This window comes from Pristiophorus japonicus, chromosome 19 (genome assembly GCF_044704955.1).
Source record: "Pristiophorus japonicus isolate sPriJap1 chromosome 19, sPriJap1.hap1, whole genome shotgun sequence".
NCBI lineage: Eukaryota > Metazoa > Chordata > Chondrichthyes > Pristiophoridae > Pristiophorus > Pristiophorus japonicus.
Window position 1 is genome coordinate 79,036,438 of NC_091995.1, and position 25,275 is coordinate 79,061,712.

The 25,275-nt window shown below is 44.7% G+C and overlaps 5 non-coding genes across 5 annotated transcripts; all 5 read left to right on the top strand.

Annotated features, from left to right (window-relative positions):
* The first annotated feature begins 641 nt into the window (after positions 1–641).
* trnastop-uca (transfer RNA opal suppressor (anticodon UCA)) lies at positions 642–728 on the top strand. Its single transcript has one exon. It is a non-coding gene; the product is annotated as a tRNA-Sec (tRNA).
* A 5,122-nt stretch (positions 729–5,850) lies between these two features.
* On the top strand, positions 5,851–5,937 carry trnastop-uca (transfer RNA opal suppressor (anticodon UCA)). Its single transcript has one exon. It is a non-coding gene; the product is annotated as a tRNA-Sec (tRNA).
* Positions 5,938–11,115: 5,178 nt separating this feature from the next.
* trnastop-uca (transfer RNA opal suppressor (anticodon UCA)) lies at positions 11,116–11,202 on the top strand. Its single transcript has one exon. It is a non-coding gene; the product is annotated as a tRNA-Sec (tRNA).
* Positions 11,203–16,380: 5,178 nt separating this feature from the next.
* On the top strand, positions 16,381–16,467 carry trnastop-uca (transfer RNA opal suppressor (anticodon UCA)). The gene has a single exon. It is a non-coding gene; the product is annotated as a tRNA-Sec (tRNA).
* A 5,178-nt stretch (positions 16,468–21,645) lies between these two features.
* On the top strand, positions 21,646–21,732 carry trnastop-uca (transfer RNA opal suppressor (anticodon UCA)). Its single transcript has one exon. It is a non-coding gene; the product is annotated as a tRNA-Sec (tRNA).
* Positions 21,733–25,275: the final 3,543 nt, after the last annotated feature.

Genomic DNA, 25,275 nt, shown 5'->3' on the forward strand with positions numbered 1-25,275 from the left:
CTTCGAGGATTGTAAATCTGTGGAATTCACTGCCTCAGAGAGCTGTGGAAACTGGGACATGAAATAAATTTATGACAGAAATAGACAGTTTCTTCAACGATAAGGGACTTAAGAAGTTATGGGGAGCGGGCGGGGAAGTGGAGCTGAGTCCATGATCAGATCAGCCATGATCTTAGTGAATGGCGGAGCAGACTCGAGGGGCCTTATGGCCGACTCCTGCTTCTATTTCTTCTGTTCTTATGTTCTTATCGATCGTCGGCTTGGCGGCATGGGATCATGCGACAGTTTCGGTCCTAACCTCAGGGTCCAATTATCAGCAGATTGCAGGAAGCTCAGCCTGAGTGAGGATTTCTGTATCCCGGAGGATGCTGGGCTCTCCAAGGGCTGCGTCCTAAAACAATCAATGAAAGGCTGAAGAAGGTTAATAATATGCAAATAATCTGCATAGTCAATCTTGTCAGGCTTTGATGAAAAATAATGGTGTTATTTTTGCCATGTTGTCAATGTATGGATACGGTGTGATGTAAATCTGGATCTAAAACTGGGAAGTAGTTGAGCGACACTGATAATCTACTCACCCTGAATTAAATGTGTTACATCTTTCTGTGTTTTATATAAGCCTGTTTCACTGTTAGTTTATTGTCTGGATGAGTCTCAGTGGTCTGGGATGCAGGCTTCAAACCTGTAGCTGTCTAGCGACAGAGTGGTTCAATTCCACCTTTCAGACGCAGTGTGAGTGATGATTAATGGATCTGAAGGTTGTTGTTTTTAAATAGTTGGAGTATCCACTCGCCTCGATAAAGTGAAGTCATTTCTATTGGTGTAATAATCCATAACATGCGGGCATGATCTTAAAATTTCACCCAGGCAATATAGGAGTGACATCAGGAAGTGATTTATCAAACACAATGGTTTGTGGAAATCTGGAATTCACACCCCTCCACCTGCCAAATGGCTGTGAATGTTGGGCCAGTTGGAGCTTTGAAGACTGATATCGATAGATTTAGATAAAGTTACAAAGGGATATGGAATAAAGGTGGGTTAATGGAGTTGAGGTACAGATCAGCCATGATCGAATGGAATGGCAGTACAGGCTCGATGGGCTGAATGGCCCACTGCTGTTACTAATTGTGGCTGCAGAAATAAGTCACAACAGTTATAATACCTGTTTCCATCTCCTATTTCCACCTCCGTAACATTGCCTGCCTCCGTCTCTGCCTCAGCTCTTCTGCTGCTGAAACCCTCATCCATGCCTTTGTTACCTCTAGACTGACAACTCCTGGCTGGCCTCCCACATTCTACAATATGTCAACTTGAGGTCATCCAAAACTTGGCAGCCCGTACCCTGATTCGCACCAAGTCCCACTCACCCATCAGCCCTGTGCTCACTGACATTAATTGACTCCCGGTTAAACAACACCTCGATTTCAAAATGTTCATCCTTGTTTATAAATCCCTCCATGGCCTCTCCTGTTGCTATCTCTGTCGTCTCTCTCAAGCTCACAACCCCACGAGATGTCTGCGCTCCTCAAATTCTTCCCTCGTGAGCATCTTTGATTACAATCGCTCAACCATTGGTGGCCGTGCCTTCTGTTGCCGAGGCCCAAAATTCTGTAATTGCCTCCCCAAAACTCTACACCTCTCTACCTCTCTTACTTTCTTCAAGACGCACTTTAAAATAAAAACTACCTCCTTAACCAAGTTTTTGGTCATCTGCCGTAATTTCTTCTTATGTGGCTTGGTATCAAATTCACCTGTTTTGTCTTCCAACCCTGCTGTGAAGTGACATGGGACGTTTTACTACGTTAACGGCGCTATTTAAATCAAAGATTTTTGGTTGTTTCACTTACAGTGTGAACATCTACAGTTCAGTTACCAGTGTTCGCAATGATCTGCAAGAGGTTTATGTGGGTAATGGGGGATGTGGGCAATCTGCCTGTGGTACAGTCGGATCTCCCTGGTATCCAGTCTGGCCTGTTCTATCATTCTGAAAGAGTGAGGACCACGGAATGTGACTGGCCTTTAAAGCCCATTATAAATTAACATCCTGCCCGCACTGTGTGCGACTGAGTCTGTCACCGATACAATCACTGAGGAGACGTTCAGCCTTCAGTTGAAGACTCTGCACGTTCTGGGATGGAATATCGCGCATTGCTCTTGCCAAAGTTCTGAAACATGATTTGATGAAAGGCTCCCTCTCACTCTAAGAGGGATAGACATTTTCTGCAACAGCAGAATATGACATGGAAAGATACAACAGCACCTCCAAGACAGGATCTCATAGAAACGTTTAAAATTCTGACTGGTTTAGACAGGTTAGATGCAGGAAGAATGTTCCCAATGTTGGGGAAGTCCAGAAGCAGGGGTCACAGTCTAAGGATAAGGGGTAAGCCATTTAGGACCGAGATGAGGAGAAACTTCTTCACCCAGAGAGTGGTGAACCTGTGGAATTCTCTACCACAGAAAGTTGTTGAGGCCAATTCACTAAATATATTCAAAAAGGAGTTAGATGTAGTCCTTACTACTAGGGGGATCAAGGGGTATGGCGAGAAAGCAGGAATGGGGTACTGAAGATGCATGTTCAGCCATGAACTCATTGAATGGTGGTGCAGGCTCGAATGGCCGAATGGCCTTCTACTGCACCTATTTTCTATGTTTCGATGTTTCTATAACAAGTACGAGGGGCACGTGGACTTCTTTGTCACTAAGATTGAGACCGCCCGTTCAGCTGCCCCTGCTGTATCCCCCCTTCCCTTGCCCACCAAGCAGTAATTCCTCTCAGGCTCTGCGCTAACCCTGAACCTGCTTCATTCTCTGGCTTCCCGTGTATCTTCCCTCAGGCTCTCTCTGAGTTCATCTTCTCCATGCAGCCCACCCCCTGCTCCCCTGACCTCATTCCCGCTAAACTGCGGACCACCCAACTTCCCTTCCTGGACACCATGCTAGCTGACATTGTACCCTCTCCTCAGGTACTGTTCCCCTCCCTTTCAAAACCACCACCATCATCACCTCTTCAAATAACCAACCCTCGGCCCTTCTGTCCTTGCAAGCTACTGCCCCATCTTCCCCTTCCTTCAACATTCCTCTTGACGCACACCCAGTGGAATGTTTATCCAAGATTCATGTTTTAAGGACTGCATTCAATGATATTCACCCGTGAGCAGGAGGTGAGATTTCACAACTGCAACACAGTCAGTGTCTCACCCACACATCAGACAGAGGCGCAATAGTACGAAGGACATTAGCTTGGATGATATGGAATCTGTATGGTTGGAGCTGCGGAATACCAAAGAATAGCATAGGAGTTGTGTACAGCCCACCAAACAGTCGTGGTGAGGTTGCGGACAGCATCAAACAAGAAATTAGGGATGCGTGCAATAAAGGTACAGCAGTTATCATGGGTGACTTTAATGTACATATAGATTGGGCTAACCAAACTGTTAGCAATACAGTGGAGGAGGATTTCCTGGAGTCTATAAGGGATGGTTTTCTAGACCAATATGTTGAGGAACCAACTCGAGGGCTCGCCATCCTAGACTGGGTGATGTGTAATGGGAAAGGACTAATCAGCAATCTTGTTGTGCGAGGCCACTTGGGGAAGAGTGACCATAATCCGGAAATACTAGCGGACTGAGGGTCTAGTGAGACAGAGGAACTGAAGGAAATCCTTATTCGGCAGGAAAGTGTGTTAGGGAAATTGATGGGATTGAAGGCCGATAAATTTCCGGGTCCTGATAGTCTGCATCCCAGAGTACTTCAGGAAGTGGCCCTGGAAATAGTGGATGCATTGGTGATCATTTTCCAGCATTCTATAGATTCTGGATCAGTTCCTATGGACTGGAGGGTAGCTAATGTAAAACCACTTTTTAAAAAAGCAAGGAGAGAAAAATCAGGTAATTATAGACCAGTTAGCCTGACATCAGTAGTGGGGAAAATGTTGGAATCAATTAGTAAAGATAAAATAGCAGCGCATTTGGAAAGCAGTGACAGGATCAGTCCAAGTCAGCATGGATTTATGAAAGGGAAATCATGCTTGACAAATCTTCTAGAATTTTTTGAGGATGTACCTAGTAGAGTGGACAAGGGCGAACCAGTGGATGTGGTGTATTTGGACTTTCAAAAGGCTTTTAACAAGGTCCCACACAAGAGATTGGTGCGCAAAATTAAAGCCCATGATATTGGGGGTAATGTACTGACATGGATAGAGAACTGGTTGGCAGTCAGGAAGCAGAGAGTTGGGAAAAACAGGTCCTTTTCAGAATGGCAGGCAGTGACTAGTGGAGTGCCGCAGGGCTCAATGCTGGGACCCTAGCTATTTTCAATAACTATTCACGATTTAGATGAAGGAATTGATTGTAATATCTCCAAGTTTGCAGATGACACTAATTTAGTGTGAGCTGTGAGGAGGACGCTAAAAGGCTGCAGAGTGACTTGGACAGATTTGGTGAGTGGGCAAATGCATGGCAGATGCAGTGTAATGTGGATAAATGTGAGATTATCCACTTTGGTGGCAAAAACACGAAGGCAGAATATTATCTGAATGGCGTCAGATTTGGAAAAGGCAAGGTGGAACGAGACCTGTGTGTCATGGTACATCAGTCATTGAAAGTTGGCATACAGGTACAGCAGGTGGTGAAGAAGGCAAATGCTATGTTGGCTTTCATAGCTAGGAGATTTTAGTATAATAGCAGGGAGGTCTTACTGCAGTTGTACAGGGCCTTGGTGAGGCCTCAACTGGAATATTGTGTTCAGTTTTGGTCTCCGAATCTGAGGAAGGAAGTTCTAGCTATTGAGGGGAGTGCAGCGAAGGTTCTCCAGACTAATTCCCAGGATGGCAGGACTGACATATGAGGAGAGACTTAAGCGACTGGGCCTGTATTCACTGGAGTTTAGAAGGATGAAAGGGGATCTCTTAGAAACATATAAAATTCCTACGGGACTGGACTCGTTAAATGCAAGAAGAATGATACCCAAGTTGGGGAAGTCCAGAACCAGGGAACACATTCTAAGGATAAGGGGTAAGCCATTTAGGACTGAGATGAGGAGAAACTTCTTCACTCAGAGAGTTGTTAACCTGTGGAATTCTCTAGCGCAGAGAGTTGTTGATTCCAGTTCATTGGATATATTCAAGAGGGAGTTAGATATGGCCCTTAGGGCTAAAGGGATCAAGGGGTATGGAGTTAAAGCATGAAAGGGGTACTGAGGTGAATGATCAGCCATGATCTTATTGAATGGTGGTCCAGGCTCGAAGGGCCGAATGGCCTACTCCTGCATCTATTTGCTATGTTTCTATGAAGGTCGCCATCGCAGCCTGTTACAGGCATTTACACTTGGCACACAACACGGCCTCATAGTCCAACCAAAGGTTCAGGGGTAACCTATGACCCAACCTAGTAGACATAGAATGACACATCATTTTACAGCTCAGAAACAGGCCATTCGGCCCAATCGGTCTATAGAATCGTCGGCTTGGCGGCATGGGATCATGCGACAGTTTCGGTCCTAACCTCAGGGTGCAATTATCAGCAGATTCCAGGAAGCTCAGTCTGAGTGAGGATTTCTGTATCCTGGAGGATGCTGGGCTCTCCAAGGCCGGTGTCCTAAAGCAATCAATGAAAGGCCGAAGATCATTAATAATATGCAAACTAATCTGCATAGTCAATCCTGTCAGGCTTTGATTAAAAATAATGGTGTTATTTTTACCATGTCGTCAATGTGTGGATACGGTGTGATGTTAATCTGAATATAAAACTGCGAAGTGGTTGAACGACACTGATAATCTACTCAGCCTGAATATAACATGTTACATCTTTCTGTGTTTTATACAGGCCTGTCCCGGTGTTAGTTTATGTCTGGATGAGTTTGAGTTGTATGGGATGCAGGTTTCAAACCTGTAACTGTCTAACGACAGAGTGATTCAATTCCACCTTTCAGGCGCAGTGTGAGTGATGATTAATGGATCTGTAGGCAGTTATTTTTAAATAGTTGGTGAATCCACTTGCCTCGATAAAGTGAAGTCATTTCTATTGGTGTAATAATCCATAACATGGGGGCATAATCTTAAAATTTCATGCAGGTAATTACAGAGTGAGATCAGGAAGTAATTTATCAAACACAATGGTTTGTGGAAATCTGGAATTCACATCCCTCCACCTGCCAAACGGGTGTGAATGTTGGGCCAGTTGGAGCTTTGAAGACTGAGATCGCTAGAATTTTGTTAGGTAACGGTACAAAGGGATATGAAACAAAGGTGGGTTAATGGAGTTGAAGTACAGATCAGACATGATCTATTTGAATGGCGGTACAGGCTCGAGAGGCTGAATGGCCCACTGCTGTTACTAATTGTGGCTGCAGAAATACATCACAAAGGTTATAATACCTGTTTCCATCTCCTATTTCCACCTCTGTAACTTTGCCCGCCTCCACCCCGCCTCAGCTCTTCTGCTGCTGAATCCCTCTCCTTGCTTTTATTACCTCATCCAAGACTTGACAACTCCAATGCATGCCTGGCTGGCTTCGCACATTCTACAAGACAAAAACTTGAGGTTGTGCAAAGCTTGGCAGCCCGTGTCCTATATCACACCAAGTCCCACTCACACATCACCCCTGTGCTCACTGACCTTCATTGGTTCCCGGTTAAACAATGCCTCGATTTCAAAATGTTCATCCTTATTTATAAATCCCTCCATGGCCTCTCCCCTCCCTATCTCTGTAGTCTCTCACAGGCCCAGAACACCACGAGATGTCTGCGCTCCTCAAATTCTTCCCTGTTGAGCATCCCTGATTATAATCGCTCAACCATCGGTGGCCTTCTGCTGTCTAGGCCCAAAGTTCTGGAACTCCCTCCCTAAAACACTCGTTTTACTACGTTAAAGGCGCTATATAAATAAAAGCTGTTGTTGCTGTTTCACTTACAGTGCAAACATCTGCAGTTCAGTTACCAGTGTTCGCAATGATCTGAAAGAGGTTTATGTGGGTAATGGGGGATGTGGGCAATCTGCCTGTGGCACAGTCGGATCTCCCTGGTATCTCTGTCTGGCCTGTTCTATCATTCTGAAAGAGTGAGGACCCCGGAATGTGACTGGCCTTGAAAGCCCATTATAAATTAACATCCTGCCCGCACTGTGTGCGACTGAGTCGGTCACGGATACAATCACTGAGGAGACGTTCAGCATTCAGCTGAAGGCTCTGCACGTTCTGGGATGGAATATCGCGCACTACTCTTGCCAAAGTTCTGAAACATGATTTGATGAAATGCTCCCTCTCACTCTCAGCCTGAGGGATTTCATTTTTTCTGCATGAGCAGCATTTGACATTGAAAGATACAACAGCACCTCCAATAACAAGTACGAGGGTCTCGTGGACTTCTTTGTCACTGAGATTGAGACCATCCGTTCATCTGCCCCTGCTGTATCCTCACTTCCCTTGCCCACCAAGCAGTAATTCCTCTCAGGCTCTGTGTTAATCCTGAACCTGCTTCATACTCTGGCTTACTGCATATCTCCCCTCAGGCTCTCTCTGAGTTCATCTTGTCCATAGAAGCCACCCCCTACTCCCCTGACCTCATTCCTGCGAAACTGCGGACCACCCAACTTCTCTTCCTGGACACCATGCTAGCTGACATTGTACCCTCTCCTCAGGTACTGTCCCCCTCCCTTTCAAAACCACCACCATCATTACCTCCTCAAATAACCAACTCTCGGCCCTTCTGTCCTTGCAAGCTACTGCCCCATTTCCACCCTTCCTCCAAAATTCCTGTTGATGCACATCCAGTGGAAAGTTTATCCAAGGTTCATGTTTCAAGGACTGCATTCAATGGCTTTCACCCGTGAGCAGTAGGTGAGATATCACAACTGGCACCACAGTCAGTGTCTCACCCACACATCAGACAGAGGAGGGACATTAGCTTGGATGATATGGAATCTGTATGGTTGGAGCTGCGGAATACCAAAGGGCAGAAAACGTTAGTGGGAGTTGTGTACAGACCAACAAACAGTGGTAGTGAGGTTGGGGACAGCTTCAAACAAGAAATTAGGGATGCATGCAATAAAGGTACAGCAGTTATCATGGGCGACTTTAATCTGCATATAGATTGGGCTAACCAAACTGGTAGTAATACGGTGGAGGAGGATTTTCTGGAGTGTATTAGGGATGGTTTTCCAGATCAATATATCACGGGACCAACTAGAGGACTGGCCATCCTACACTGGGTAATGTGTAATGAGAAAGGACTAATTAGCAATCTTGTTGTGCGAGGCCCCTTGGGGAAGAGTGACCATAATATGGTAGAATTCTTTATGAAGATGCAGAGTGACACAGTTAATTCAGAGACTAGGGTCCTGAACTTAAGGAAAGGTAACTTTGATGGTATGAGAGATGAATTGGCTAGAATCGACTGGCGAGTGATACTTAAAGTGTTGACAGTGGATAGGCAATGGCAAACATTAAAGATCAAATGGATGAACTTTAACAATTGTACATCCCTGTCTGGAGTAAAAATAAAATGGTGAAGGTGGCTCAACCGTGGCTAACAAGGGAAATTAAGGATAGTGTTAAATCCAAGGAAGAGGCATATAAATTGGCCAGAAAAAGCAGCAAACCTGAGGACTGGGAGAAATTTAGAATTCAGCAGAGGAGGACAAAGGGTTTAATTAGGAGGGGGAAAATAGAATATGAGAGGAAGCTTGCTGGGAACATAAAAACTGACTGCAAAAGCTTCTATAGATATGTGAAGAGAAAAAGATTAATGAAGACAAACGTAAGTCCCTTGCAGTCAGATTCAAGTGAATTTATAATGGGGAACAAAGAACTGCCAGGCCAGTTGAATAAATACTTTGGTTCTGTCTTCATGAAGGAAGGTACAAATAACCTTCCGGAAATACTCGGGGACCGAGGGTCTAGTGAGAAGGAGGAACTCAAGAAAATCCTTATTCGGCAGGAAATTGTGTTAGGGAAATTGATGGGATTGAAGGTCGATAAATCTGCGGGTTCTGATAGTCTGCATTCCAGAGTACTTAAGGAAGTGGCCCTGGAAATAGTGGATGCATTGGTGATCATTTTCCAGCATTCTATAGATTCTGGATCAGTTCCTATGGACTAGAGGGTAGCTAATGTAAAACCACTTTTTAAAAAAGCAAGGAGAGAAAAATCGGGTAATTATAGACCAGTTAGCCTGACATCAGTAGTGGGGAAAATGTTGGAATCAATTAGTAAAGATAAAATAGCAGCGCATTTGGAAAGCAGTGACAGGATCAGTCCAAGTCAGCATGGATTTATGAAAGGGTAATCATGCTTGACAAATCTTCTGGAATTTTTTGAGGATGGTACGAGTCGAGTGGACAAAGGCAAACCAGTGGATGTGGTGTATTTGGACTTTCAAAAGGCTTTGAACAAGGTCCCACACAAGAGATTAGTGTGCAAAATTAAAGCCCATGATATTGGGGGTAATGTACTGACATGGATAGAGAACTGGTTGGCAGACAGGAAGCAGAGAGTTGGAAAAAACAGGTCCTTTTCAGAATGGCAGGCAGTTACTAGTGGGGTGCGCAGGGCTCAGTGCTGGGACCCCAGCTATTTTCAATAAATATTAATGATTTAGATGAAGGAATTGAGTGTAATATCTCCAAATTTGCAGATGACACTAATTTAGGTGGTGGTGTGAGCTGTGAGGAGGACGCTAAAGGCTGCAGAGTGACTTGGATAGGTTAGGTGAGTGGGCAAATGCATGGCAGATGCAGTATAATGTGGATAAATGTGAGATTATCCACTTTGGTGGCAAAAACACGAAGGCAGAATATTATCTGAATGGCATCAGATTTGGAAAAGGCGAGGTGCAACAAGACCTGTGTGTCATGGTACATCAGTCATTGAAAGTTGGCATACAGGTACAGCAGGCGGTGAAGCAGGCAAATGGTATGTTGGCCTTCATAGCTAGGGGATTTTAGTATAATAGCAGGGAGGTCTTACTGCAGTTGTACAGGGCCTTGGTGATGCCTCAACTGGAATATTGTGTTCAGTTTTGGTCTCCTAATCTGAGGAAGGACGTTCTAGCTATTGAGGGGAGTGCAGTGAAGGTTCTCCAGACTAATTCCCAGGATGGCAGGACTGATATATGAGGAGAGACTTGAGCGACTGGGCCTGTATAGAAGGATGTTTAGAAGGATGAAAGGGGATCTCTTAGAAACATATAAAATTCCTATGGGACTGGACTCGTTAAATGCAAGACGAATGATACCGACGTTGGGGAAGTCCAGAACCAGGGAACACATTCTAAAGATAAGGGGTAAGCCATTTAGGACTGAGATTAGGAGAAACTTCTTCACTCAGAGAGTTGTTAACCTGTGGAATTCTCTAGCACAGAGAGTTGTTGATGCCAGTTCATTGGATATATTCAAGAGGGAGTTAGATATGGTCCTTATGGCTAAAGGGATCAAGGGGTATGGAGAGAAAGCATGAAAGGGGTACTGAGGTGAATGATCAGCCATGATCTTATTGAATGGTGGTCCAGGCTCGAAGGGCCGAATGGCCTACTCCTGCATCTATTTGCTCTGTTTCTATGAATGTTGCCATTGCAGCCTGTTACAGGCATTTACACTTGGCACACAACATGGCCTCATAGTCCAACCAAAGGTTCAGTGGTAACCTATGACCCAACCTAGTAGACATAGAATGACACATCATGTTACAGCTCAGAAACAGGCCATTCGCCCCAATCGGTCTGTAGAATCGTCGGCTTGGCGGCATGAGATCATGCGACAGTTTCGGTCCTAACCTCAGGGTGCAACTATCAGCAGATTCCAGGAAGCTCAGTCTGAGTGAGGATTTCTGTATCCTGGAGGATGCTGGGCTCTTCAAGGGCGGTGTCCTAAAGCAATCAATGAAACGCCGAAGATCGTTAATAATATGCAAACTAATCTGCATAGTCAATCTTGTCAGGCTTTAATGAAAAATAATGGGGTTATTTTTGCCATGTTGTCAATGTATGGCTACGGTGTGATGTAAATCTGAATCTAAAACTGGGAAGTAGTTGAGCGACACTGATAATCTACTCACCCTGAATCTAATGTGTTACATCTTTCTGTGTTTTATATAAGCCTGTCCCGGTGTTAGTTTGTTGTCTGGATGAGTCTCAGTGGTCTGGGATGCAGGCTTCAAACCTGTAGCTGTCTAGCAACAGAGTGGTTCAATTCCACCTTTCAGACGCAGTGTGAGTGATGATTAATGGATCTGTAGGTCGTTATTTTTAAATAGTTGGAGTATCCACTCGCCTCGATAAAGTGAAGTCATTTCTATTGGTGTAATAATCCATAACATGGGGGCATGATCTTAAAATTTCACGCAGGCTATATAGGAGTGAGATCAGGAAGTGATTTATCAAACACAATGGTTTGTGGAAATCTGGAATTCACATCCCTCCACCTGCCAAACGGGTGTGAATGTTGGGCCAGTTGGAGCTTTGAAGACTGAGATCGCTAGAATTTTGTTAGGTAACGGTACAAAGGGATATGAAACAAAGATGGGTTAATGGAGTTGAAGTACAGATCAGACATGATCTATTTGAATGGCGGTACAGGCTCGAGAGGCTGAATGGCCCACAGCTGTTACTAATTGTGGCTGCAGAAATACATCACAAAGGTTATAATACCTGTTTCCATCTCCTATTTCCACCTCTGTAACTTTGCCCGCCTCCACCCCGCCTCAGCTCTTCTGCTGCTGAATCCCTCTCCTTGCTTTTATTACCTCATCCAAGACTTGACAACTCCAATGCATGCCTGGCTGGCTTCGCACATTCTACAAGACAAAAACTTGAGGTTGTGCAAAGCTTGGCAGCCCGTGTCCTATATCACACCAAGTCCCACTCACACATCACCCCTGTGCTCACTGACCTTCATTGGTTCCCGGTTAAACAATGCCTCGATTTCAAAATGTTCATCCTTATTTATAAATCCCTCCATGGCCTCTCCCCTCCCTATCTCTGTAGTCTCTCACAGGCCCAGAACACCACGAGATGTCTGCGCTCCTCAAATTCTTCCCTGTTGAGCATCCCTGATTATAATCGCTCAACCATCGGTGGCCTTCTGCTGTCTAGGCCCAAAGTTCTGGAACTCCCTCCCTAAAACACTCGTTTTACTACGTTAAAGGCGCTATATAAATAAAAGCTGTTGTTGCTGTTTCACTTACAGTGCAAACATCTGCAGTTCAGTTACCAGTGTTCGCAATGATCTGAAAGAGGTTTATGTGGGTAATGGGGGATGTGGGCAATCTGCCTGTGGCACAGTCGGATCTCCCTGGTATCTCTGTCTGGCCTGTTCTATCATTCTGAAAGAGTGAGGACCCCGGAATGTGACTGGCCTTGAAAGCCCATTATAAATTAACATCCTGCCCGCACTGTGTGCGACTGAGTCGGTCACGGATACAATCACTGAGGAGACGTTCAGCATTCAGCTGAAGGCTCTGCACGTTCTGGGATGGAATATCGCGCACTACTCTTGCCAAAGTTCTGAAACATGATTTGATGAAATGCTCCCTCTCACTCTCAGCCTGAGGGATTTCATTTTTTCTGCATGAGCAGCATTTGACATTGAAAGATACAACAGCACCTCCAATAACAAGTACGAGGGTCTCGTGGACTTCTTTGTCACTGAGATTGAGACCATCCGTTCATCTGCCCCTGCTGTATCCTCACTTCCCTTGCCCACCAAGCAGTAATTCCTCTCAGGCTCTGTGTTAATCCTGAACCTGCTTCATACTCTGGCTTACTGCATATCTCCCCTCAGGCTCTCTCTGAGTTCATCTTGTCCATAGAAGCCACCCCCTACTCCCCTGACCTCATTCCTGCGAAACTGCGGACCACCCAACTTCTCTTCCTGGACACCATGCTAGCTGACATTGTACCCTCTCCTCAGGTACTGTCCCCCTCCCTTTCAAAACCACCACCATCATTACCTCCTCAAATAACCAACTCTCGGCCCTTCTGTCCTTGCAAGCTACTGCCCCATTTCCACCCTTCCTCCAAAATTCCTGTTGATGCACATCCAGTGGAAAGTTTATCCAAGGTTCATGTTTCAAGGACTGCATTCAATGGCTTTCACCCGTGAGCAGTAGGTGAGATATCACAACTGGCACCACAGTCAGTGTCTCACCCACACATCAGACAGAGGAGGGACATTAGCTTGGATGATATGGAATCTGTATGGTTGGAGCTGCGGAATACCAAAGGGCAGAAAACGTTAGTGGGAGTTGTGTACAGACCAACAAACAGTGGTAGTGAGGTTGGGGACAGCTTCAAACAAGAAATTAGGGATGCATGCAATAAAGGTACAGCAGTTATCATGGGCGACTTTAATCTGCATATAGATTGGGCTAACCAAACTGGTAGTAATACGGTGGAGGAGGATTTTCTGGAGTGTATTAGGGATGGTTTTCCAGATCAATATATCACGGGACCAACTAGAGGACTGGCCATCCTACACTGGGTAATGTGTAATGAGAAAGGACTAATTAGCAATCTTGTTGTGCGAGGCCCCTTGGGGAAGAGTGACCATAATATGGTAGAATTCTTTATGAAGATGCAGAGTGACACAGTTAATTCAGAGACTAGGGTCCTGAACTTAAGGAAAGGTAACTTTGATGGTATGAGAGATGAATTGGCTAGAATCGACTGGCGAGTGATACTTAAAGTGTTGACAGTGGATAGGCAATGGCAAACATTAAAGATCAAATGGATGAACTTTAACAATTGTACATCCCTGTCTGGAGTAAAAATAAAATGGTGAAGGTGGCTCAACCGTGGCTAACAAGGGAAATTAAGGATAGTGTTAAATCCAAGGAAGAGGCATATAAATTGGCCAGAAAAAGCAGCAAACCTGAGGACTGGGAGAAATTTAGAATTCAGCAGAGGAGGACAAAGGGTTTAATTAGGAGGGGGAAAATAGAATATGAGAGGAAGCTTGCTGGGAACATAAAAACTGACTGCAAAAGCTTCTATAGATATGTGAAGAGAAAAAGATTAATGAAGACAAACGTAAGTCCCTTGCAGTCAGATTCAAGTGAATTTATAATGGGGAACAAAGAACTGCCAGGCCAGTTGAATAAATACTTTGGTTCTGTCTTCATGAAGGAAGGTACAAATAACCTTCCGGAAATACTCGGGGACCGAGGGTCTAGTGAGAAGGAGGAACTCAAGAAAATCCTTATTCGGCAGGAAATTGTGTTAGGGAAATTGATGGGATTGAAGGTCGATAAATCTGCGGGTTCTGATAGTCTGCATTCCAGAGTACTTAAGGAAGTGGCCCTGGAAATAGTGGATGCATTGGTGATCATTTTCCAGCATTCTATAGATTCTGGATCAGTTCCTATGGACTAGAGGGTAGCTAATGTAAAACCACTTTTTAAAAAAGCAAGGAGAGAAAAATCGGGTAATTATAGACCAGTTAGCCTGACATCAGTAGTGGGGAAAATGTTGGAATCAATTAGTAAAGATAAAATAGCAGCGCATTTGGAAAGCAGTGACAGGATCAGTCCAAGTCAGCATGGATTTATGAAAGGGAAATCATGCTTGACAAATCTTCTGGAATTTTTTGAGGATGGTACGAGTCGAGTGGACAAAGGCAAACCAGTGGATGTGGTGTATTTGGACTTTCAAAAGGCTTTGAACAAGGTCCCACACAAGAGATTAGTGTGCAAAATTAAAGCCCATGATATTGGGGGTAATGTACTGACATGGATAGAGAACTGGTTGGCAGACAGGAAGCAGAGAGTTGGAAAAAACAGGTCCTTTTCAGAATGGCAGGCAGTTACTAGTGGGGTGCGCAGGGCTCAGTGCTGGGACCCCAGCTATTTTCAATAAATATTAATGATTTAGATGAAGGAATTGAGTGTAATATCTCCAAATTTGCAGATGACACTAATTTAGGTGGTGGTGTGAGCTGTGAGGAGGACGCTAAAGGCTGCAGAGTGACTTGGATAGGTTAGGTGAGTGGGCAAATGCATGGCAGATGCAGTATAATGTGGATAAATGTGAGATTATCCACTTTGGTGGCAAAAACACGAAGGCAGAATATTATCTGAATGGCATCAGATTTGGAAAAGGCGAGGTGCAACAAGACCTGTGTGTCATGGTACATCAGTCATTGAAAGTTGGCATACAGGTACAGCAGGCGGTGAAGCAGGCAAATGGTATGTTGGCCTTCATAGCTAGGGGATTTTAGTATAATAGCAGGGAGGTCTTACTGCAGTTGTACAGGGCCTTGGTGATGCCTCAACTGGAATATTGTGTTCAGTTTTGGTCTCCTAATCTGAGGAAGGACGTTCTAGCTATTGAGGGGAGTGCAGTGAAGGTTCTCCAGACTAATTCCCAGGATGGCAGGACTGATATATGAGGAGAGACTTGAGCGACTGGGCCTGTATAGAAGGATGTTTAGAAGGATGAAAGGGGATCTCTTAGAAACATATAAAATTCCTATGGGACTGGACTCGTTAAATGCAAGACGAATGATACCGACGTTGGGGAAGTCCAGAACCAGGGAACACATTCTAAAGATAAGGGGTAAGCCATTTAGGACTGAGATTAGGAGAAACTTCTTCACTCAGAGAGTTGTTAACCTGTGGAATTCTCTAGCACAGAGAGTTGTTGATGCCAGTTCATTGGATATATTCAAGAGGGAGTTAGATATGGTCCTTATGGCTAAAGGGATCAAGGGGTATGGAGAGAAAGCATGAAAGGGGTACTGAGGTGAATGATCAGCCATGATCTTATTGAATGGTGGTCCAGGCTCGAAGGGCCGAATGGCCTACTCCTGCATCTATTTGCTCTGTTTCTATGAATGTTGCCATTGCAGCCTGTTACAGGCATTTACACTTGGCACACAACATGGCCTCATAGTCCAACCAAAGGTTCAGTGGTAACCTATGACCCAACCTAGTAGACATAGAATGACACATCATGTTACAGCTCAGAAACAGGCCATTCGCCCCAATCGGTCTGTAGAATCGTCGGCTTGGCGGCATGAGATCATGCGACAGTTTCGGTCCTAACCTCAGGGTGCAACTATCAGCAGATTCCAGGAAGCTCAGTCTGAGTGAGGATTTCTGTATCCTGGAGGATGCTGGGCTCTTCAAGGGCGGTGTCCTAAAGCAATCAATGAAACGCCGAAGATCGTTAATAATATGCAAACTAATCTGCATAGTCAATCTTGTCAGGCTTTAATGAAAAATAATGGGGTTATTTTTGCCATGTTGTCAATGTATGGATACGGTGTGATGTAAATCTGAATCTAAAACTGGGAAGTAGTTGAGCGACACTGATAATCTACTCACCCTGAATCTAATGTGTTACATCTTTCTGTGTTTTATATAAGCCTGTCCCGGTGTTAGTTTGTTGTCTGGATGAGTCTCAGTGGTCTGGGATGCAGGCTTCAAACCTGTAGCTGTCTAGCAACAGAGTGGTTCAATTCCACCTTTCAGACGCAGTGTGAGTGATGATTAATGGATCTGTAGGTCGTTATTTTTAAATAGTTGGAGTATCCACTCGCCTCGATAAAGTGAAGTCATTTCTATTGGTGTAATAATCCATAACATGGGGGCATGATCTTAAAATTTCACGCAGGCTATATAGGAGTGAGATCAGGAAGTGATTTATCAAACACAATGGTTTGTGGAAATCTGGAATTCACATCCCTCCACCTGCCAAACGGGTGTGAATATTGGGCCAGTTGGAGCTTTGAAGACTGAGATCGCTAGAATTTTGTTAGGTAACGGTACAAAGGGATATGAAACAAAGATGGGTTAATGGAGTTGAAGTACAGATCAGACATGATCTATTTGAATGGCGGTACAGGCTCGAGAGGCTGAATGGCCCACTGCTGTTACTAATTGTGGCTGCAGAAATACGTCACAAAGGTTATAATACCTGTTTCCATCTCCTATTTCCACCTCCGTAACTTTGCCCGCCTCCGCCCCGCCTCAGCTCTTCTGCTGCTGAATCCCTCTCCTTGCTTTTATTACCTCATCCAAGACTTGACAACTCCAATGCATGCCTGGCTGGCTTCGCACATTCTACAAGACAAAAACTTGAGGTTGTGCAAAGCTTGGCAGCCCGTGTCCTATATCACACCAAGTCCCACTCACACATCACCCCTGTGCTCACTGACCTTCATTGGTTCCCGGTTAAACAATGCCTCGATTTCAAAATGTTCATCCTTATTTATAAATCCCTCCATGGCCTCTCCCCTCCCTATCTCTGTAGTCTCTCACAGGCCCAGAACACCACGAGATGTCTGCGCTCCTCAAATTCTTCCCTGTTGAGCATCCCTGATTATAATCGCTCAACCATCGGTGGCCTTCTGCTGTCTAGGCCCAAAGTTCTGGAACTCCCTCCCTAAAACACTCGTTTTACTACGTTAAAGGCGCTATATAAATAAAAGCTGTTGTTGCTGTTTCACTTACAGTGCAAACATCTGCAGTTCAGTTACCAGTGTTCGCAATGATCTGAAAGAGGTTTATGTGGGTAATGGGGGATGTGGGCAATCTGCCTGTGGTACAGTCGGATCTCCCTGGTATCTCTGTCTGGCCTGTTCTATCATTCTGAAAGAGTGAGGACCCCGGAATGTGACTGGCCTTGAAAGTCCATTATAAATTAACATCCTGCCCGCACTGTGTGCGACTGAGTCGGTCACGGATACAATCACTGAGGAGACGTTCAGCATTCAGCTGAAGGCTCTGCACGTTCTGGGATGGAATATCGCGCACTACTCTTGCCAAAGTTCTGAAACATGATTTGATGAAATGCTCCCTCTCACTCTCAGCCTGAGGGATTTCATTTTTTCTGCATGAGCAGCATTTGACATTGAAAGATACAACAGCACCTCCAATAACAAGTACGAGGGTCTCGTGGACTTCTTTGTCACTGAGATTGAGACCATCCGTTCATCTGCCCCTGCTGTATCCTCACTTCCCTTGCCCACCAAGCAGTAATTCCTCTCAGGCTCTGTGTTAACCCTGAACCTGCTTCATACTCTGGCTTACTGCATATCTCCCCTCAGGCTCTCTCTGAGTTCATCTTGTCCATAGAAGCCACCCCCTACTCCCCTGACCTCATTCCTGTGAAACTGCGGACCACCCAACTTCTCTTCCTGGACACCATGCTAGCTGACATTGTACCCTCTCCTCAGGTACTGTCCCCCTCCCTTTCAAAACCACCACCATCATTACCTCCTCAAATAACCAACTCTCGGCCCTTCTGTCCTTGCAAGCTACTGCCCCATTTCCACCCTTCCTCCAAAATTCCTGTTGATGCACATCCAGTGGAAAGTTTATCCAAGGTTCATGTTTCAAGGACTGCATTCAATGGCTTTCACCCGTGAGCAGTAGGTGAGATATCACAACTGGCACCACAGTCAGTGTCTCACCCACACATCAGACAGAGGAGGGACATTAGCTTGGATGATATGGAATCTGTATGGTTGGAGCTGCGGAATACCAAAGGGCAGAAAACGTTAGTGGGAGTTGTGTACAGACCAACAAACAGTGGTAGTGAGGTTGGGGACAGCTTCAAACAAGAAATTAGGGATGCATGCAATAAAGGTACAGCAGTTATCATGGGCGACTTTAATCTGCATATAGATTGGGCTAACCAAACTGGTAGTAATACGGTGGAGGAGGATTTCCTGGAGTGTATTAGGGATGGTTTTCCAGACCAATATATCACGGGACCAACTAGAGGACTGGCCATCCTACACTGGGTAATGTGTAATGAGAAAGGACTAATTAGCAATCTTGTTGTGCGAGGCCCCTTGGGGAAGAGTGACCATAATATGGTAGAATTCTTTATGAAGATGCAGAGTGACACAGTTAATTCAGAGACTAGGGTCCTGAACTTAAGGAAAGGTAACTTTGATGGTATGAGAGATGAATTGGCTAGAATCGACTGGCGAGTGATACTTAAAGTGTTGACGGTGGATAGGCAATGGCAAACATTAAAGATCAAATGGATGAACTTTAACAATTGTACATCCCTGTCTGGAGTAAAAATAAAATGGTGAAGGTGGCTCAACCGTGGCTAACAAGGGAAATTAAGGATAGTGTTAAATCCAAGGAAGAGGCATATAAATTGGCCAGAAAAAGCAGCAAACCTGAGGACTGGGAGAAATTTAGAATTCAGCAGAGGAGGACAAAGGGTTTAATTAGGAGGGGGAAAATAGAATATGAGAGGAAGCTTGCTGGGAACATAAAAACTGACTGCAAAAGCTTCTATAGATATGTGAAGAGAAAAAGATTAATGAAGACAAACGTAAGTCCCTTGCAGTCAGATTCAAGTGAATTTATAATGGGGAACAAAGAACTGCCAGGCCAGTTGAATAAATACTTTGGTTCTGTCTTCATGAAGGAAGGTACAAATAACCTTCCGGAAATACTCGGGGACCGAGGGTCTAGTGAGAAGGAGGAACTCAAGAAAATCCTTATTCGGCAGGAAATTGTGTTAGGGAAATTGATGGGATTGAAGGTCGATAAATCCGCGGGTTCTGATAGTCTGCATTCCAGAGTACTTAAGGAAGTGGCCCTGGAAATAGTGGATGCATTGGTGATCATTTTCCAGCATTCTATAGATTCTGGATCAGTTCCTATGGACTAGAGGGTAGCTAATGTAAAACCACTTTTTAAAAAAGCAAGGAGAGAAAAATCGGGTAATTATAGACCAGTTAGCCTGACATCAGTAGTGGGGAAAATGTTGGAATCAATTAGTAAAGATAAAATAGCAGCGCATTTGGAAAGCAGTGACAGGATCAGTCCAAGTCAGCATGGATTTATGAAAGGGTAATCATGCTTGACAAATCTTCTGGAATTTTTTGAGGATGGTACGAGTCGAGTGGACAAAGGCAAACCAGTGGATGTGGTGTATTTGGACTTTCAAAAGGCTTTGAACAAGGTCCCACACAAGAGATTAGTGTGCAAAATTAAAGCCCATGATATTGGGGGTAATGTACTGACATGGATAGAGAACTGGTTGGCAGACAGGAAGCAGAGAGTTGGGAAAAACAGATCCTTTTCAGAATGGCAGGCAGTTACCAGTGGGGTGCGCAGGGCTCAGTGCTGGGACCCCAGCTATTTTCAATAAATATTAATGATTTAGATGAAGGAATTGAGTGTAATATCTCCAAATTTGCAGATGACACTAATTTAGGTGGTGGTGTGAGCTGTGAGGAGGACGCTAAAGGCTGCAGAGTGACTTGGATAGGTTAGGTGAGTGGGCAAATGCATGGCAGATGCAGTATAATGTGGATAAATGTGAGATTATCCACTTTGGTGGCAAAAACACGAAGGCAGAATATTATCTGAATGGCATCAGATTTGGAAAAGGCGAGGTGCAACAAGACCTGTGTGTCATGGTACATCAGTCATTGAAAGTTGGCATACAGGTACAGCAGGCGGTGAAGCAGGCAAATGGTATGTTGGCCTTCATAGCTAGGGGATTTTAGTATAATAGCAGGGAGGTCTTACTGCAGTTGTACAGGGCCTTGGTGATGCCTCAACTGGAATATTGTGTTCAGTTTTGGTCTCCTAATCTGAGGAAGGACGTTCTAGCTATTGAGGGGAGTGCAGTGAAGGTTCTCCAGACTAATTCCCAGGATGGCAGGACTGATATATGAGGAGAGACTTGAGCGACTGGGCCTCTATGCACTGGAGTTTAGAAGGATGAAAGGGGATCTCTTAGAAACATATAAAATTCCTATGGGACTGGACTCGTTAAATGCAAGACGAATGATACCGAAGTTGGGGAAGTCCAGAACCAGGGAACACATTCTAAAGATAAGGGGTAAGCCATTTAGGACTGAGATTAGGAGAAACTTCTTCACTCAGAGAGTTGTTAACCTGTGGAATTCTCTAGCACAGAGAGTTGTTGATGCCAGTTCATTGGATATATTCAAGAGGGAGTTAGATATGGTCCTTACGGCTAAAGGGATCAAGGGGTATGGAGAGAAAGCATGAAAGGGGTACTGAGGTGAATGATCAGCCATGATCTTATTGAATGGTGGTCCAGGCTCGAAGGGCCGAATGGCCTACTCCTGCATCTATTTGCTCTGTTTCTATGAATGTTGCCATCGCAGCCTGTTACAGGCATTTACACTTGGCACACAACATGGCCTCATAGTCCAACCAAAGGTTCAGTGGTAACCTATGACCCAACCTAGTAGACATAGAATGACACATCATGTTACAGCTCAGAAACAGGCCATTCGCCCCAATCGGTCTGTAGAATCGTCGGCTTGGCGGCATGAGATCATGCGACAGTTTCGGTCCTAACCTCAGGGTGCAACTATCAGCAGATTCCAGGAAGCTCAGTCTGAGTGAGGATTTCTGTATCCTGGAGGATGCTGGGCTCTTCAAGGGCGGTGTCCTAAAGCAATCAATGAAAGGCCGAAGATCGTTAATAATATGCAAACTAATCTGCATAGTCAATCTTGTCAGGCTTTAATGAAAAATAATGGGGTTATTTTTGCCATGTTGTCAATGTATGGATACGGTGTGATGTAAATCTGAATCTAAAACTGGGAAGTAGTTGAGCGACACTGATAATCTACTCACCCTGAATCTAATGTGTTACATCTTTCTGTGTTTTATATAAGCCTGTCCCGGTGTTAGTTTGTTGTCTGGATGAGTCTCAGTGGTCTGGGATGCAGGCTTCAAACCTGTAGCTGTCTAGCAACAGAATGGTTCAATTCCACCTTTCAGACGCAGTGTGAGTGATGATTAATGGATCTGTAGGTGGTTATTTTTAAATAGTTGGAGTATCCACTCGCCTCGATAAAGTGAAGTCATTTCTATTGGTGTAATAATCCATAACATGGGGGCATGATCGAAAAATTTCACGCAGGCTATACAGGAGTGAGATCAGGAAGTGATTTATCAAACACAATGGTTTGTGGAAATCTGGAATTCACATCCCTCCACCTGCCAAACGGGTGTGAATGTTGGGCCAGTTGGAGCTTTGAAGACTGAGATCGCTAGAATTTTGTTAGGTAACGGTACAAAGGGATATGAAACAAAGGTGGGTTAATGGAGTTGAAGTACAGATCAGACATGATCTATTTGAATGGCGGTACAGGCTCGAGAGGCTGAATGGCCCATTGCTGTTACTAATTGTGGCTGCAGAAATACGTCACAAAGGTTATAATACCTGTTTCCATCTCCTATTTCCACCTCCGTAACTTTGCCCGCCTCCACCCCGCCTCAGCTCTTCTGCTGCTGAATCCCTCTCCTTGCTTTTATTACCTCATCCAAGACTTGACAACTCCAATGCATGCCTGGCTGGCTTCGCACATTCTACAAGACAAAAACTTGAGGTTGTGCAAAGCTTGGCAGCCCGTGTCCTATATCACACCAAGTCCCACTCACACATCACCCCTGTGCTCACTGACCTTCATTGGTTCCCGGTTAAACAATGCCTCGATTTCAAAATGTTCATCCTTATTTATAAATCCCTCCATGGCCTCTCCCCTCCCTATCTCTGTAGTCTCTCACAGGCCCAGAACACCACGAGATGTCTGCGCTCCTCAAATTCTTCCCTGTTGAGCATCCCTGATTATAATCGCTCAACCATCGGTGGCCTTCTGCTGTCTAGGCCCAAAGTTCTGGAACTCCCTCCCTAAAACACTCGTTTTACTACGTTAAAGGCGCTATATAAATAAAAGCTGTTGTTGCTGTTTCACTTACAGTGCAAACATCTGCAGTTCAGTTACCAGTGTTCGCAATGATCTGAAAGAGGTTTATGTGGGTAATGGGGGATGTGGGCAATCTGCCTGTGGCACAGTCGGATCTCCCTGGTATCTCTGTCTGGCCTGTTCTATCATTCTGAAAGAGTGAGGACCCCGGAATGTGACTGGCCTTGAAAGCCCATTATAAATTAACATCCTGCCCGCACTGTGTGCGACTGAGTCGGTCACGGATACAATCACTGAGGAGACGTTCAGCATTCAGCTGAAGGCTCTGCACGTTCTGGGATGGAATATCGCGCACTACTCTTGCCAAAGTTCTGAAACATGATTTGATGAAATGCTCCCTCTCACTCTCAGCCTGAGGGATTTCATTTTTTCTGCATGAGCAGCATTTGACATTGAAAGATACAACAGCACCTCCAATAACAAGTACGAGGGTCTCGTGGACTTCTTTGTCACTGAGATTGAGACCATCCGTTCATCTGCCCCTGCTGTATCCTCACTTCCCTTGCCCACCAAGCAGTAATTCCTCTCAGGCTCTGTGTTAATCCTGAACCTGCTTCATACTCTGGCTTACTGCATATCTCCCCTCAGGCTCTCTCTGAGTTCATCTTGTCCATAGAAGCCACCCCCTACTCCCCTGACCTCATTCCTGCGAAACTGCGGACCACCCAACTTCTCTTCCTGGACACCATGCTAGCTGACATTGTACCCTCTCCTCAGGTACTGTCCCCCTCCCTTTCAAAACCACCACCATCATTACCTCCTCAAATAACCAACTCTCGGCCCTTCTGTCCTTGCAAGCTACTGCCCCATTTCCACCCTTCCTCCAAAATTCCTGTTGATGCACATCCAGTGGAAAGTTTATCCAAGGTTCATGTTTCAAGGACTGCATTCAATGGCTTTCACCCGTGAGCAGTAGGTGAGATATCACAACTGGCACCACAGTCAGTGTCTCACCCACACATCAGACAGAGGAGGGACATTAGCTTGGATGATATGGAATCTGTATGGTTGGAGCTGCGGAATACCAAAGGGCAGAAAACGTTAGTGGGAGTTGTGTACAGACCAACAAACAGTGGTAGTGAGGTTGGGGACAGCTTCAAACAAGAAATTAGGGATGCATGCAATAAAGGTACAGCAGTTATCATGGGCGACTTTAATCTGCATATAGATTGGGCTAACCAAACTGGTAGTAATACGGTGGAGGAGGATTTCCTGGAGTGTATTAGGGATGGTTTTCCAGATCAATATATCACGGGACCAACTAGAGGACTGGCCATCCTACACTGGGTAATGTGTAATGAGAAAGGACTAATTAGCAATCTTGTTGTGCGAGGCCCCTTGGGGAAGAGTGACCATAATATGGTAGAATTCTTTATGAAGATGCAGAGTGACACAGTTAATTCAGAGACTAGGGTCCTGAACTTAAGGAAAGGTAACTTTGATGGTATGAGAGATGAATTGGCTAGAATCGACTGGCGAGTGATACTTAAAGTGTTGACGGTGGATAGGCAATGGCAAACATTAAAGATCAAATGGATGAACTTTAACAATTGTACATCCCTGTCTGGAGTAAAAATAAAATGGTGAAGGTGGCTCAACCGTGGCTAACAAGGGAAATTAAGGATAGTGTTAAATCCAAGGAAGAGGCATATAAATTGGCCAGAAAAAGCAGCAAACCTGAGGACTGGGAGAAATTTAGAATTCAGCAGAGGAGGACAAAGGGTTTAATTAGGAGGGGGAAAATAGAATATGAGAGGAAGCTTGCTGGGAACATAAAAACTGACTGCAAAAGCTTCTATAGATATGTGAAGAGAAAAAGATTAATGAAGACAAACGTAAGTCCCTTGCAGTCAGATTCAAGTGAATTTATAATGGGGAACAAAGAACTGCCAGGCCAGTTGAATAAATACTTTGGTTCTGTCTTCATGAAGGAAGGTACAAATAACCTTCCGGAAATACTCGGGGACCGAGGGTCTAGTGAGAAGGAGGAACTCAAGAAAATCCTTATTCGGCAGGAAATTGTGTTAGGGAAATTGATGGGATTGAAGGTCGATAAATCCCTGGGGCCTGATAGTCTGCATCCCAGAGTACTTAAGGAAGTGGCCCTCGAAATAGTGGATGCATTGGTGATCATTTTCTAACAGTCTATCGACTCTGGATCAGTTCCAATGGACTGGAGGGTAGCTAATGTAACACTTCTTTTTAAAAAAGGAGGAAAAGAGAAAACTGGAAATTATACACCATTTAGCCTGACATCAGTCGTGGGGAAAATTTTGTAATCAATTATTAAAGATGAAAGAAACAGCGCATTTGGAAAGCAGTGACAGGATCTGTCCAAGTCAGCATAGATTTACGAAAGGGAAATTATGCTTGACATTCTTCTGGAATTTTTTGAGGATGTAACTAGTAGAGTGGACAAGGGAGAACCAATGGATGTGGTGTATTTGGACTTTCAAAAGGCTTTTGACAAGATCCCACACAAGAGATTAGTATGCAAAATTAAAGCACATAGTATTGGGGATAATGTACTGACGTGGATAGAGAACTGGTTGGCAGA